The 14596-nt window shown below is 42.1% G+C and overlaps 1 protein-coding gene across 1 annotated transcript in view; it reads left to right on the plus strand.

Annotated features, from left to right (window-relative positions):
* The window catches only part of LOC134210055 (uncharacterized), a 923126-nt gene that overhangs the window by 89942 nt on the left and 818588 nt on the right, over positions 1-14596 (plus strand). The window lies entirely within an intron of this gene.

The following is a 14596-nucleotide window of genomic DNA, read 5'->3' on the forward strand; positions in this document are numbered from 1 at the left end:
CATAATTAGGGATTAAGATTGCAGACTTGTGAATCAACGGAGAACTTTGAGAAAAGGATACTACATGTTAGGCCATAAATGAGAACAATTGATCATTATCTACTAAAATATGCTCTTCATTTAGTGATTTTGTAATTTTCGTTGCACAACAATAAAATTTACAAAATTTTCCATCGCTTAGGTAGCTACTACCGCTTGAGGTGATAAGATAAATAATTTCAAAATTACACTAAATCGGGTGGCCCGCATTGTCGAATCACAACACAAGTCACACGGTTCATGACGTCGAATGCTTGGTAGATCAGTTGAATAAAGAGCCGTTCACAAATAACGTACAGCATATTTGGGCAATTTCGGACCCTCTAACCCAACCCCCATCCCTCTCTTAACAATTTTTGAATGGATGGTTTAATTTATTTGTATGAACCGTGGCGCTTGGTCTGACCCCTCCATCCCCGTACACCGTTATGTAGTTTGTGAACGGCCCTCAAGACTAAAACCACATCTTCAAACTTTGAGTTATAACGCAAACTTCGGTTCACGTACCTCAAAATGATAATAATTAAAAAGTATAATGAGTCATTCCCCGATCAGTTAGTCATTACCAAATGTTATCACAATTACATCAATATGTGTTACAAATAACAATACTTGCAATAATTTTGTTATTAATTCTCTGTCAAAGATGGAGGAAAGAAAATTTCATGATCGTCATAACATGATTATAACATATGTTTATTTTTAGCGAAACAAAATGCCTACATTTTCAGTAGATAGGAAGTGAAAATAACGAATGTGCCGCCTTCAGTATAACTTGAATCTATATTCAAAGTTGAACCAGCTGGACAAAGTTAATTGCCAACATTATTGATATTCATAATCTTTTCAATAACATAACATAATTTGTTATAATATAAGCTATTTTCAGAACTATTTACGTAACACATCGAGTAATATTATTATTCAATTAATAACATATTGATTAATGTTTTTGTTAAAACTGGAAGAGATTTTGTTACAATTTTTGTTATTTTAACTACTAATGGTACATGCACATAGTACATGTTTTATAACACTCGCTGTTATAAAAGAAACTGCTGTAACAGAATAACAAGTTCTGATATAAACCTGTTACTATCTACTGGTCGGGTAGTTACTTAATGGTTCAACGAACTGTATTAATAGTGCCATGTAAGATTAATGTCTTGACTAAATGCGAGAAAGGCAGAAGTAGTATACACTTAGAAGTTATGGCCAAAATACTTTCTGTCTTTCTCGTACACTAGTACGAGTGAAGGCTATATGTTCGCTCCAAAACCAAACTTTTTATAGAAAACCCATAGTGTTTTATACCAATCGACGTGTTAGTGTTATATACCAGTCAGTTCGACGAATTGAGGTGATGTGTGTGTGTGTTTTTTTATAGAGAGATGAAGCCAAATCTGCATACAGTACAGACACCTGAAATTATCACTCAGGGAGTGGGGTTGACGTGGTAGGTAGAAGGCCAGACCCACTAAACCCACTCAAGTAACAGAAGGTTACTTGAGTTACCCTCTCTTCTAATGCCATGTTACCCCTGGGACTACCTTACAGTATTACTTCTGTGGGGGAACGCAGTACTGAAAGTACTCCTCCCAAAACGACACCTTTCACAGTGTCGCTTTTCGATGTTTTGTTCTACGTCTGAGCCCTTTGGCTCCCTTGTTGTTGCCAGCAAGCACACAAAAGCGTTGAGCCCTTGAGCCCTTTATTTTTTCCTTGTGCCATTCAGCACCACATCTATTTTTCTTTTTATTTTTAGAGCCATTTAGCTCTCAACGTACTCGCAAGCTACTCAGATAGTCCCCGGCGGTGGATCTATCCTCCGGCGGTGGAAGCTCCCCCGATACCGACGACCCGCATCCGTGGAAGGCTGTTACACTACACAGTATAAAAATGTTACAGCATATATGATGTAACAAAAAGGCTCCATTCGATTCGATTCATTTTTCCCTCACTTTTTAAAATTACAGGTCCTCATTACTATGGAGCTTGTATTCAATATTGCGTACAAGAAAAAGTTTGATGTAAAATATAGGCAATTGAACACAAAAATATCGGTTCAAATATTTCCATAACGTGTAATTTTCAGAATTTTTAACTGTGTACCAACACTACACTTTCACCTGGTCAGCATGTTCATATTCCGCTCAAGTCCTACGCACATTCTCTCTTCAACGGGAGACCGGACGAGTGTCGAGGTCAGACCAAAGATTCCGGGTGGAGATAGTTTCCGGTTCAGTGGTTCCCCGACGACCCGAAGCCGGTGCATTCGCGCGCCACGATCTACTCAGCTGGTCCCGGCAGTGGGCCTAGCCTACTCCGATAACCGAGTTTCGATTGCCTTGAGCCATTCAGATCTCACCTTATTCGTTAAGCCTTGGTAGCGATCGCGAACGAATCGGACAGTCCCCGACGGCGGATCTAGCCTACTCCGACGAGAAGTTCTCCGAAAGCGGGAGCTCCTCCGAAACCGGCCATTTCGTTACGTTCCGAGGCTACGCGCGGTAGCTGGCGTTCCCATTCATTATCGACATAATTGAAACAAATTATACGACCGTGATTGTGATGAATGATTTGACTTTATCGGTCAGTTCTACTCAAAGTATGAGGAAGTAGATAATCGAAAAATTATTGAAGATCATTAGATTGAAAGCCGTTTGCTAGGGCGCGTACAAAGACGAAACGATAGAGGGTGAAAGGTTTCGTCGTTTCATACTTGTGCGCGCCCTAGCGAACGGTTTTCAGTCTGATGATTTTCAATTATTTTTTGATTATCTACTCCCTCATACTTTGAGTAGAACTGACCGATAAAGCCGATAAACAAATCATTATCGACATATATATTCACGACTTCCGCGGCGGAGTACTCATAGTCCGCTATCCTAGGCTAGGCCTGCTGCTGCTCTATTCGCCAACTTCGTTGTATGATGTCGACTATCCTGGACGCCGCTCTCCACTGTTCTGGGCTCTGGCACATTTTTCTGACGATGTTATCGGTGGTAGTGGCCGTTCCACATGCTTCCAACATCGCACGCCTCTCCGTTTCGAACCGGGGCATGTGTTCAGCCGTTTCTGTCACGTCTGGGCATTGCGGCCAGGCGGGAGAAGCCGCGTGTCCGAACCTGTGTAGGTACCACTTGAAGTATCCGTGGCCTGTTAAGAACTGGGTCAAGCCAAAGTTTAGCTCTCCATGAGGTCTGGTATCCATGCCGACACACTTGGGACTAGGCGATGGGTCCACCTTCCCTTAGCCGAGTTGCCCCACTCCCTCTGCCATTTGGCTACCGTTGCTGCATTGATATTCCTTCGAGCGTTATCGCATCATGCCCGCGAGTACACATGCCGCTTCACGAGATACCGTGCGATATGCGCTGATGACTCTCAGTGACATTAGCCTATGAGTATTCTCCAGCTTTTTACACTCAACGTCGATCCCCAGGCTAGACCTCCGTATCGTAGTATTGAAACCGCCACGCTTTAAGGGTATGCGATAACACTCTTTTCCTAACGAAACGAAACGAAACGAAATTTAAAATGTCTGTGTTGATTCGGATCGAAACGAAACGAAATATAGATTTCTTTCGAGACTTCGATACGATACGAAATCAAAATTCATTTAATTCGAAATTTTTCGAAACGAAACGAAATTTAAATTTTTCTTCCGCGGAATTTTTTTAAATTGGTTTTACATTATGTACGCAATTCTGATATCACTTTTTCGAAGTCGAATAACTGTTTTGCGACCAAAAGAGTTATAATAACAGAAGAGGCAATCTGTGATAAATCGCCACATTCTCGCAGAATATACCATTGGCGATATTGCAATACCCCAGCATTTGTGCCACTTTCAAAGGAATTCATCGTGGAGCGTATGTTCCCGTATCTGATCAATTTTATATCAGTTCAATTTCATATCAGTTTTATATACTTAATATGAAAACAAAGAAATTGTGGGATTTTTCATATATGGATTCAAATTTCGTTTAAAACCTTAGTTCACTTAAGAATTATGTAATTATGCTGAAGCATACTTCATATTGTCTTGTTAGCGTGGTTTTACAGTATAGACTTAGTCAAAATTAGAAAATGAATGCTTAGATTTATTTTCTTATTTAGATATTCTATTATGTATCCACATCTGCCAAGCGTATACGTAGTGTAACTGCCAGTGACGTCCGCCGTCTATGTAGTGGACGTCCACACGTCCCAAACTAGCTCACCGTTGGGGTTCTCAGGCTTAACTTCACTTGCTCAAGGGATATACGACGGAATAGCGAAGAGAAGTGGACAATACAACGAGAGTTCGACGCAATTGCATGCACATAGGGATAGCGTTTGAAAGAACCGAAGGTTTAAAGATACATTTTTAATTATATTTTATTTTTCATTTGATATTCCTGCCTGGGTTTTGGATTAGTGGGAGCAAAGGAAGGGTTGCGGCCTTACAAATTTGGTCGACATTGTCATGCTCAGGTGTTTTGACATACCTGGGTACTCAACGGTACCTGCAACGGGGTTTGAAGGAGCTCCTTCCCGGCTCCGCTAGTGGATTGCTGACCTGGCTGACAGTGGTTGGTAGTTTGAAGCGACTATGCTTCTCCAGGCCCTCTGGATAGGTTGCCGACGAGGCTGTAGTCTTGGACACGTGGGAGGGAGGGCTCGATGACTCGTTGTGTTGTATTTCCGGCTCCGCGAGGTAGGCAGCCGACACGGTCGTAGCGTTGGACACGTCGTGGGCGGAAGCTTGAGGGTTAGTTCGAGATTTTTTTCCAGTCCTCTTGGGGAACGCAGCCAGCGATCTGCAGCGTTGAACACATAGGCGATTTGTCGAAGATTTTTCTCGGCTTCACGGGGATGCCGCCAGTGATCTGCAGCGTTGAACACGTAGACAGGGGGGGGGGCTTGAAATTCTCTATGATACACTTTCACGGCCTCAAGGGGTAGGCAGCCGACGAGGCTGAAATGTTTACACGTGGGCGGTATGTCAAAGCTCTCTTGGCTCCATGGGGATGCTGCCAGTGATCTGGAGCGTTGGATGCGTAGACAGTGGCTTGAGATTCTTCCTAATGCACTTTCACAGCCTCAAGGGCAGCCGACGAGGCTGAAATGTTGGACACGTGGGCGGTGAGCGGCAATGGAAACGGTTTAGCAGGTCGGGGATGCAGTCCTGCTTCCTTCGTTTGCTGTTGGAGATGGTCCCCAACTCCGCACTTCCTGGACAACCCAGGATGTCTATTGAGCAGATTCCACCTCTATTTTATAGGAAGAAAAAAAGACTGGTAGTCTTATATACAATCAGCTCGACAAACTGAGCTATTTTATGTGTGTCCTTGGCATATGAGATCAGCTGTTATGGCCATTATAAGCTGAAAGCAATCATAAGTAAAGAACATTCAGCAATTTTAATGATCTTTCAACCCGTTCTGGATTTTTTGCAAATTCTGTGCGAAGAACTAGAAATGCCCGCAAATCTGCAATGTTCCTTACATATTGTGCAAATAGTCAAAGAAAAGCTTATCAGCTTGATTAACTGTACACATCGTAGTTGCTAATCATGATTGGCCGAGAAACAGCAAATATGCACAGCTCACCAATTAAATAATATTATTGCGATATCACGAAATTGCGAAATATCACGAAATTTAAATTTTAATCATGGAAACACTGACGACGTTTTATAGAAGAAAACTACATGCATATTTGTCGACTAAGAATGGGGTTATGTAGTAGCATTAATAGATAAAAAATGTATAACATAAAGTTTTGAAAACAACTTTAGGATTTTGTTCAGCGGCGCAGCCAAAATTTTCGATAATATAAAGTATTGTTTAAGTTTAAATTTGTTTCAAAATTCCGCGGAATTCCGTTAAATTTCGTTAGAAGCTAGTTTTTTCTAGCGAAATTTTTGTGATTTTACGAAACGAAACGAAATCAAGAAATCAGATTTCGCCATGCTCAAATTCCGCGAAATTCCGCGGAATTTCGTTTCGAACCACCTGAAACGAAATTTTTCGAAATACCGCATATGCTTACCACGCTTGCCAGCAACCTGCGCTTGCTGAAGCACACCCTGCTGTTCGTCATCATCCTCGATAGTTCCGCTATCGCCGTCAACGCGCGCTTGCAGGCGTAGTCGACGTGACTTTCAAAGTCGACGTGACTTCCCAGAATCTTCTACAGCCCTACCGGTACTCCCAGCCGAAGCAACGAGTTCGCGATCTCCATCCAGCACGCACTATTGAATGCATTCCGCACATCGAGTGGTATAACTGCGTAGTAACGTATATCACGCCGCTTGCATTCGATGGCGACCTTTGCAGTGTCTACCACCGATTTAAGGTCACTCCTGACAGAATCCAAGTTTCAAAGTGCTCGCGTTTTCGGGGGCACACCTCTCGATACGGAGGCGGCAGACAACTGTCATTTTTGTTGATTCAGCTTTGGTGCGTCGCAGCATGCGTGAAAAAATAAAAATGGCAGTTGTGCATTGCTTCCGTATCGAGTGATGTGCCCCCAAAACGCGAGCACTTTGAAACTTGGATTCTGTCAGGAGTGACCTTAATGGCACCCAGAGTAGACCTTTCTCTCCGAAAGCCGAATTGCTCGCTCGATAATCCTCCACGTACGATGGCAGCCTGTTCAGGACAGTACTGGAATTTCTCATTTTCAATTAGAGATGTCACGCCATGTTTACATATCTGTCCCTTTCAATATCTATAGAAACGCGAAGGATGAATGGCATGCTACAAAAATCTCAATAAATCTTTGTCCCTTGACAGGGCATGAAAGTGTGCAATATCTGCTTTATTTTTGTGTTTATTACCATTTTCAACTTGGTAAATTAAAGGAACATGATTAATTAATCGACTAGTCACTATTCTTCGCATGTAAACATTGAAATAATTTAGAAATATTAATTTTAAAATAAAGCACTACATTCTTTCATGGCTGCCTTTCATGTGAAATTGATCAAAGTACTCACGATTCTTTCATTTGGTCGCTTGAAATAGAAAAAGGCGCTTTTCTCTCTGTCTTATGACGATCACGACCTTTTCCAGTACTGGTTCAGGATCAACTTCTCCAGTAGCTTCCCTACCGTGTCTACTAGACAGATTGGTCTGTACGCTGAGGGGTCTCCTGGTGGCTTACCAGGTTTCGGTAACAAGACCAAACGCTGTCTTTTCCATATATCCGGGAATATCCGCTCGTCCAGCCACCTCTGCATGGCTATCTCGAACATATCCGGATTAGTTATTATGGCTGCCTTCAAACGCATGTTCGAGATCCCGAGCTTTACTCGGGTCGAGAGACTTTGCCACCGTCATTAGCTCCTCTATTGTCACCCTCGCCACTGCTTCGTCATTTGCTCCTACCCTAGCTGCTGGCGGCCAATGGGTTGAGCCGTGGTGCGGGAATAGTGCTTCGATTATCGTCTTCAGCCTCGTTGGACATCGCTCGGGAGGTGCCAGTGGTCCTCTTGTTTTGGCCATCACCGGCGCTCTGGCACAATCTGTTGAAGCAGGCTTTTTTGCTTTCTTTGATGGCCTTGTTTAGAGCCAGTCTCGCTGCCTTAAATTGCTCGATGCGTTCCTCCATAACTTTTCCGCCGAGCGTGTCCTTTGCGTTTTTCTTCTAGCCCGGAGGCAGGCTGCTCGAAGGGTTGCAATATGCTCGCTCCACCAGGCACGCTCGTGACAGAACCGCAGCCAGTTCATCCCCGCTCAAACTTTCCGTGTTTTCCTCCAGGCGCAAAGCTTCACTGAAGTTTCTACTGTCGAAGTGAGCGATCCACGCTTTGATTGTAGGAGGAGTGGCTCCCCGGCTTCCTCTCTTTGGCTCGCTGCTTATCCTGTACCGGATAGCCAGATGGTCACTATGGGTTTAGCTGTCGTCGACCCTCCACCTCCGTGACCTCGTCCAGCTGCTTACAGTGGAAAGTCACTTCCTCGTGTAGAGCCTTCACTTCTACACTCTTGCATAGGACTTCCTGGGCTAGCGCTCCATATGAGGTACCGTTCACCTGTGAGCCCTTTCTTAAGACAAGGGTCATCTCGCCCACTCTCGTCCGTCTTATGCTGCGAACCTCTTTACCAAGGTCCGCCAGTTTCTCGGCGCTGCGCATCGCCTTGAGCACGTCGGCGTAGCGTTTTTCTCTGTTTTAATGAGTAGTGGTTCACCCTGGCTCTCACCGGGCGCGTGTTTTTCGCTTTCACCTTCGGTTTCCTCACTACCGTTTGCCAGGGACCGTCCGACCGCTGGTTGTCTTGGTCGGGATGGCTTCCCTCCTTCGGTGGCCGACTGGCTCGTTTCGTCCTTGCTTTCTTCTTACGCCGTTCGCCCATGTTTGCAGCTTTCGTGAGCCCGTTCTCTTAATTTGCGCTCTTCTTTTTGCGTTCTGTTTATGGCGCTTAATGCCAGGCGAGTCCCTGGCTCGCTTGTCTGTCCTCCTTTCTGCTGCTCTGTCGCTGAATGCAAAATCTAATCTGCTTTGAGCAAATTGACATGGAATCATTCGATTTCTTCGATACTGATCAATAGTTTTTGACAACATTCAACATCCTGGGGCACTTCCAGTTTGATAACTGCAAATCGTACTCCATAATTGGTCGGGGTTCAGCCAAATCGCGCCAAGCGCAAAATGAAAAATTGTCCATATTTTTGCACAAAATTTCGTGCAGATCCAATTGATCACATTGAATTGATATGAATTACTTTCGGTTCTACGAACCAAATATCAAAAATCAAATGCGCTTGGTGCGATTTCGCTGAACCCCGACCAATTGTTCTTCAATGTGCTATTTCTTAAACAAACCAATCATTTTTCATACAAAAATTTCATTTTTTTTTCCAGAATACGTACTTTATAAAAAAATCTCATTTTGGCCAAAAATGTCACATATGCAGTTTCTCAAACAAACGGTTCATATAAGCTATACTCAGTAAGGTTGAAACAATTTTCAATCTAATAAATAATCATCTTCATCAGAGTTTGAGTTTATTCTTTAGCGTATCTTTTTATTAAGAAAGCACCACAACTAATTAGAATTTTCAATTAAAAATATTGTACCAAGTCCTTGAGTACCTTTATCATATGATATTGTTATTAGGTACAATATGTTATTGTTAATTCCATCCAAATGAAGCAAACCATTACGGATAACAACTGAATCGTTCCTAAAACACCGTGAAATTACCCACCACAGAACGAACCATATTTCAAATAAACGACCTCGTAAGCTACCTCCAAACCATTGCACGCTTGTGTTATGGCCTGTTTGTCGAATATTAAAGCGAAGCCTAAACGTCCATCAACTGATAAACCCCCAAATAGGCGTACAATTAATGTAGCCCAAAGCCCACTCGGCCTCACTTCGTCTACTTGTGCGCAAATTTAGAGGGATTTGTACTTTTCTCCAGTTTACAATCATCCAAAGTGTCGCTCTCGAACGGCGGAGGCGGTAAAAAACCGACCCATTGAAGCATTATTTAGGTGTCGCAGAAATCTCATCGTCATTTCCCGTAAACCTTAAACACTGACCGTTTCACGATTCATTTCAATCTCGTCCAGCGCCCATCATCGTTGTTAGGTAGGTACGAGGTCTTTGAAATTGTGACGAGGATAAAAATCTATCGATCGCAGCGCGCAAAAGTTTATGATTGCTTTGATAGCGGCCCACACGATGACGCCCGGTGGGACTTTTTGCTGAAAAGACTAACGAGGTAACGTCTCCGAGAAGGGCTTGGGTGGAGCTCGGATACTTCTGATTAAGAACACTTCAAACAGACGACAGGGACGAAATGTACCAAGCTTAAAGCTTCATTAAATTTATCATTTATTTTATTTCAACATAATTCTACGTCATTACTAAAGCACGATATTTCTTTGTAATTTTAAGCTGAACTTCAAGTGTATGCTCCTTAAAACATTTTCCGGGTGCAAAAATATATTTTTTTGCTCTGTATGGCAGATTTTACCTTTGGCGTGTAAAATAGAAACACCGACACAACAGGAGGATGGGGACATCAGTAGGGGAAGGGGGGGCAATATGTCCTAGCTAAGCAAACACTGCTCTATTGTCTTATTTGTAACGCTATTCATGGGTATTTTTACATTATGCATCAGTTAAACAAGATAGCTAGTTGATGCCATTCAAAAATTGTCAAAAATCTCAATCATATTGATAATATTCACATTTCAAAAAAGTGGTGATATTCTGTTGCCGGAAAACTCATGAGGCAAAACGCCTTTTAGCTGGCAGCTCCTAGGGAACAAAGTACCACGCGTTGGCGAATCAGCATTCTAGTATGGATAGTCCGTGGAGACGCAAGTACTTTGTAGGTTATTGCCACTAGGGCGTTTTGCCTCGCCAAAATGTTAGATGTTTCTTCAAAATGTGGAAATTTCCAGTTTTTCCGACCTTCCCATGCACTTTTTTGAAACTTTCTTCGCCTATCCTACATAATTTTAGATCTAGTTTTGTTACGGACATCTTAATGACGGTAAATATAAGGGAAAGCACAAAAGGCGTTTTGCATCGGGGGGGCGTTTTGGGGCCTCTTCCCCTACTCCTCGAAAAGTTTCGGTTTGGTTCGATTCCTAGGTTGCGTTCTGGAAGCTGTGCGCTCTGCTCCGTCCGTAATAAAACGTTTATCGAAGCGGTTTTTTGGAATCGGGCAACTTTTACGATCCACATCGTCCTTGACTGGATGATTCGTTCCACGGGGAGTGCCCAATGGGTGGGGGGAAAAGTTTTTCCCGACACCAAACAATGTGGGGGGGTATTTCATTTTCAGCCGTGCTTTGTTTGAAAAGTTTTTCTGTTTGGCAAATACATTTTAGAGGGCGAAGTTTTGTCAAAGGTTAATCAATTACAGCGAGAAGTGGTCTGTGATTTTTGAATCGGCACTGACGCTGGCATTTGTTGACAATGGAATTATTATAAATTATTTATGCGCCGTCAAATCAGCAATGTACGTACAGACATAACAACAACAGTACAGTAGGAGATGGTAAACTTTAAAAGAGCTAGTGTATAATAATAAGCTACTTTTGAGGAGATACGAACAAGATAATATTTTGCGATGTAATATGGCCTAGTTAGGGTGAATTAGATCTAGTTGATACCCTGTTCGTGATGAAATAAATGAACAAATGGTAACAGTAGGTAATAGTATTCCCAACAGGTTTTTGCCCTCCGGTACACCCCTTAAACCTTCCTAGTGCATTGGGGTCTATTTGGACCCAGAGATGATTTAAAAACGATGCAGTTTTGTAACCAAATAACTTAAGGTTTTGGAACTCTCTGACTTTCCTAACTTTTAGAGACGAAATTTGTTGGGTAATAACCAGCTTTCAGTGACCTCAAGAAATGTCACAACAAAAAAGTGACATATTGTGCTTTGGCGGGTCAAAAATGACGCCAAGTTGAATTCGCTCCCAAAAGTTCATTTTGGAACCGGTTTTCAATCTTCTGGAACCAAATGTTATTTTGTTATTATGAAAATGCCCACAAACTTTCGTAGCAATAATCCTAATAGAATGTAGCCATTGTCTATTTCCATGGATCACACAATTGCTGGTTATTCCACGGTTCGGTGTCCCTCCCAAAGATCCGGAACGTCTGTAAAAGTGGTCAATTCATGAAACTCTTCTTAGTGGAGTAATGTTTTTATAAAGCTTTTTATTATCGTACTTTGAGTAACAAATGATTGTGGTGACCCGTTGTGATATGAGTGGCCACCGGAGGTCCTCCCGAAAATTTGGAACCTCCGTAAAAGTGGTCGATTAATGAAACTCATAAAAGAGCGCGGTTTTTCCAAAGCTTCTCATTTCCAAACGCTGAGTAATAAATAATTGCGGTGGCCCATTTTGATGTACCTGGGGGAGGGGGACACCGGAGGTCCTCCAGAAGATCCGGAACGTCCGTAAAGGTTGTCAATTCATGAAACTCTTAGAAGAATACGATTTTTATAAAGCTTTTTATTATCGTACTCTCAGTACCAAATGATTGTCGTGACCCATTTCAATGTACTTGAGTGGCCACCGGAGTTCCTTTCTAAGATTCGGAACATCCGTAGAAATGTTCAATTAATTAAATTCACCATAGAAGAACGCGGCGTTTCCAAAGCTTTTCATCAACGTACTCTGAGTTATCCATATCAAATATCCGTAAAATGCCCGAAATATCCCTAAAAGTTTCCAATTAACAAAACTCGCCCCAGAAAAGCGCGGTTTTACAAAAAATCTTCTATCGCACTCTGAGCAAGGCATTGCTGTCATGACCCTTACTTATGGACTTGAATGGCTAGTGAAGGCCCTCTCGTAATCCATACACATAGACTTGAGTGACCACTGGATGTCCTCCCAAAAGTCCTTCGAATTGGTCAATACATGACACTCATTCTACTAGAGCACGATATTTTGTAAACTGTTAGATATTTTACTCACTGATCATTTCAAGAAGGTTTTTTTTTAATACTTGTGATGCTTTCTACGGGTCCCTCTTTAGCCATGCGGTAAGATGTGACTTTTCGAATCCAAAGTTACACCATACTTCCTCGATCACCGTAAAGGAAGAAACACTTGAATGCGGGGTCCCACCACGCAGAATTGTGATCACTCCGATCCACAATAACACTTTCCTCTTGCGGGCGTCCCACCAAAGCAGAGGAAGAAACTCTCGAGTGCGGGCGTCCCACCACGCAGAATTGTGGTAATTCTGATCCACAATAACACTTTTCTTCCTGCGGGTGTCCCACCAACGCAGAGGAAGATACACTTGAATGCGGGCGTCCTATCACGCAGAACTGTGACCATTCCAATCAACAATAACACTTTTCTCCTTGCAGGCGTCCTTGAACGCTTGAATGCGGGCGTCCTACCACGCAGAATTGTGACCATTCCGATCCAAAATGACTACATTCTTCCAGTCCGGCGTCCAACCAACACAAAGGAAGAAACTCTTGAATGCAGGCATCCCACCATGCAGAATTATGATCATTCTGATCCACAATAACACTTTTTTTCTTGCGAGTGTCCCACCAACGCAGAGGGAAAAAATCAGTGGTTGTGTACAAGACACGTCCGCTCGACGAAAACTACGTAAAACAGTTTTGTGCATTGAGGAATGCAGTGATCATCATGTATGAATATTTTAAGATAATTCATTCGATTACTACTAATGTCACTGGTTTAGAACAAAATTTACGTAACTTAAAATATAAAAATTGTTGAATACCGTCGTCGGGGGTGACAATGGGTCTGAAGGTGACAATGGGCCAGCACTCTCACCGATAGCCTGGAGATCGGATAATTAAGTTTTCTTATAATTAAGTTTTCTTGTCCTCATATAGTTTTGTTCTATTATTGTCAGGGGGGTTTTTGTCGACCAAATTTTATGAGATTTTGCCACAATCTTCTTCTTTCTTCTTCTTCGTTTGGCATTACATCCCCCCCTCCATTAAGCATCCATCCCCCCCTTCATTAAGCACTTCCATAGTTATTAACTGCGAGGTTTCTAAGCCAAGTTACCATTTTTGCATTCGTTTATCATGAGGCTAACACGATGATACTTTTATGCCCAGGGAAGTCGAGACAATTTCCAATTCGAAAATTGTCTAGACCGGCACCGGGAATGGAACCCAGCCACCCTCAGCATTTGCCACAATATTCTTTGATATTCAAAGAATGTTTAGGCCAAATTTGAGCATAGTGAGTCATAAAAAACCCCCCTGCCAATAATAGAACAAAACCTGCCAAAGCCGTCATTCCCCCTACATTGAATCTATTCTAAAAGCAATCTATGTAGTTGAAACAGTGACCCCTTTCTCACCCACAATTGACCAATTGTCTCCCCCGACCCGACTGTTGGATTCGACTTAGTGTGGTTAAAGCATCCCAAGGTTAATTGCCTTTGGGCAGCCCCCCCTCTTTTCCGTCCGCAACGTTTATTAATCGAAAGCGTTCCAACTACACAGATAGAAAAAGTTGTTGAAATTTACACGAAAGTAATGTACATAAAAGGAATGCCAAAAAGAGCATACATTTAAACGATATTGTCACCTGAATATGTGCAATTTCTATTGCATTATGTAACTATTTCTCACTTAACTTTTCAAAAGGACCTAAGTAACATTTTTTTCGTGAATTAATTTGAGTACTGTAAACAAAAACTTTAGTATTGGTCTAATAATTGCAATATTCAAATTAATTTATGAAAAAAAATGTTAATTTTGAAACGGGCTAAAGGAGTTACAATAGATCTATCCTAGGGCAATTCACATTTCAAAAATGTTCGAAAATTCCAACTCCCATATGTCTATTAGCATCATTTTGATAATTTAGGAGTCCCGGAGAAATTTCAGGCAATTCATTGGCCATTTAGGGGTGGCGCGAAGTCAATTAATGTTTATATGGAAATTTGTATGGAAAAAACTTAAAATTAATTCAAATCCCCCTACAACTCTTAAATCGTGATGAATTCAAATAAACATCCCCAACCTCCATTTTTGGAGTCTATTTGAGCTCAACCAGTGGATAATTCATTAATTT

Source organism: Armigeres subalbatus, chromosome 2, assembly GCF_024139115.2.
Source record: "Armigeres subalbatus isolate Guangzhou_Male chromosome 2, GZ_Asu_2, whole genome shotgun sequence".
Classification (NCBI taxonomy): Eukaryota; Metazoa; Arthropoda; class Insecta; order Diptera; family Culicidae; genus Armigeres; species Armigeres subalbatus.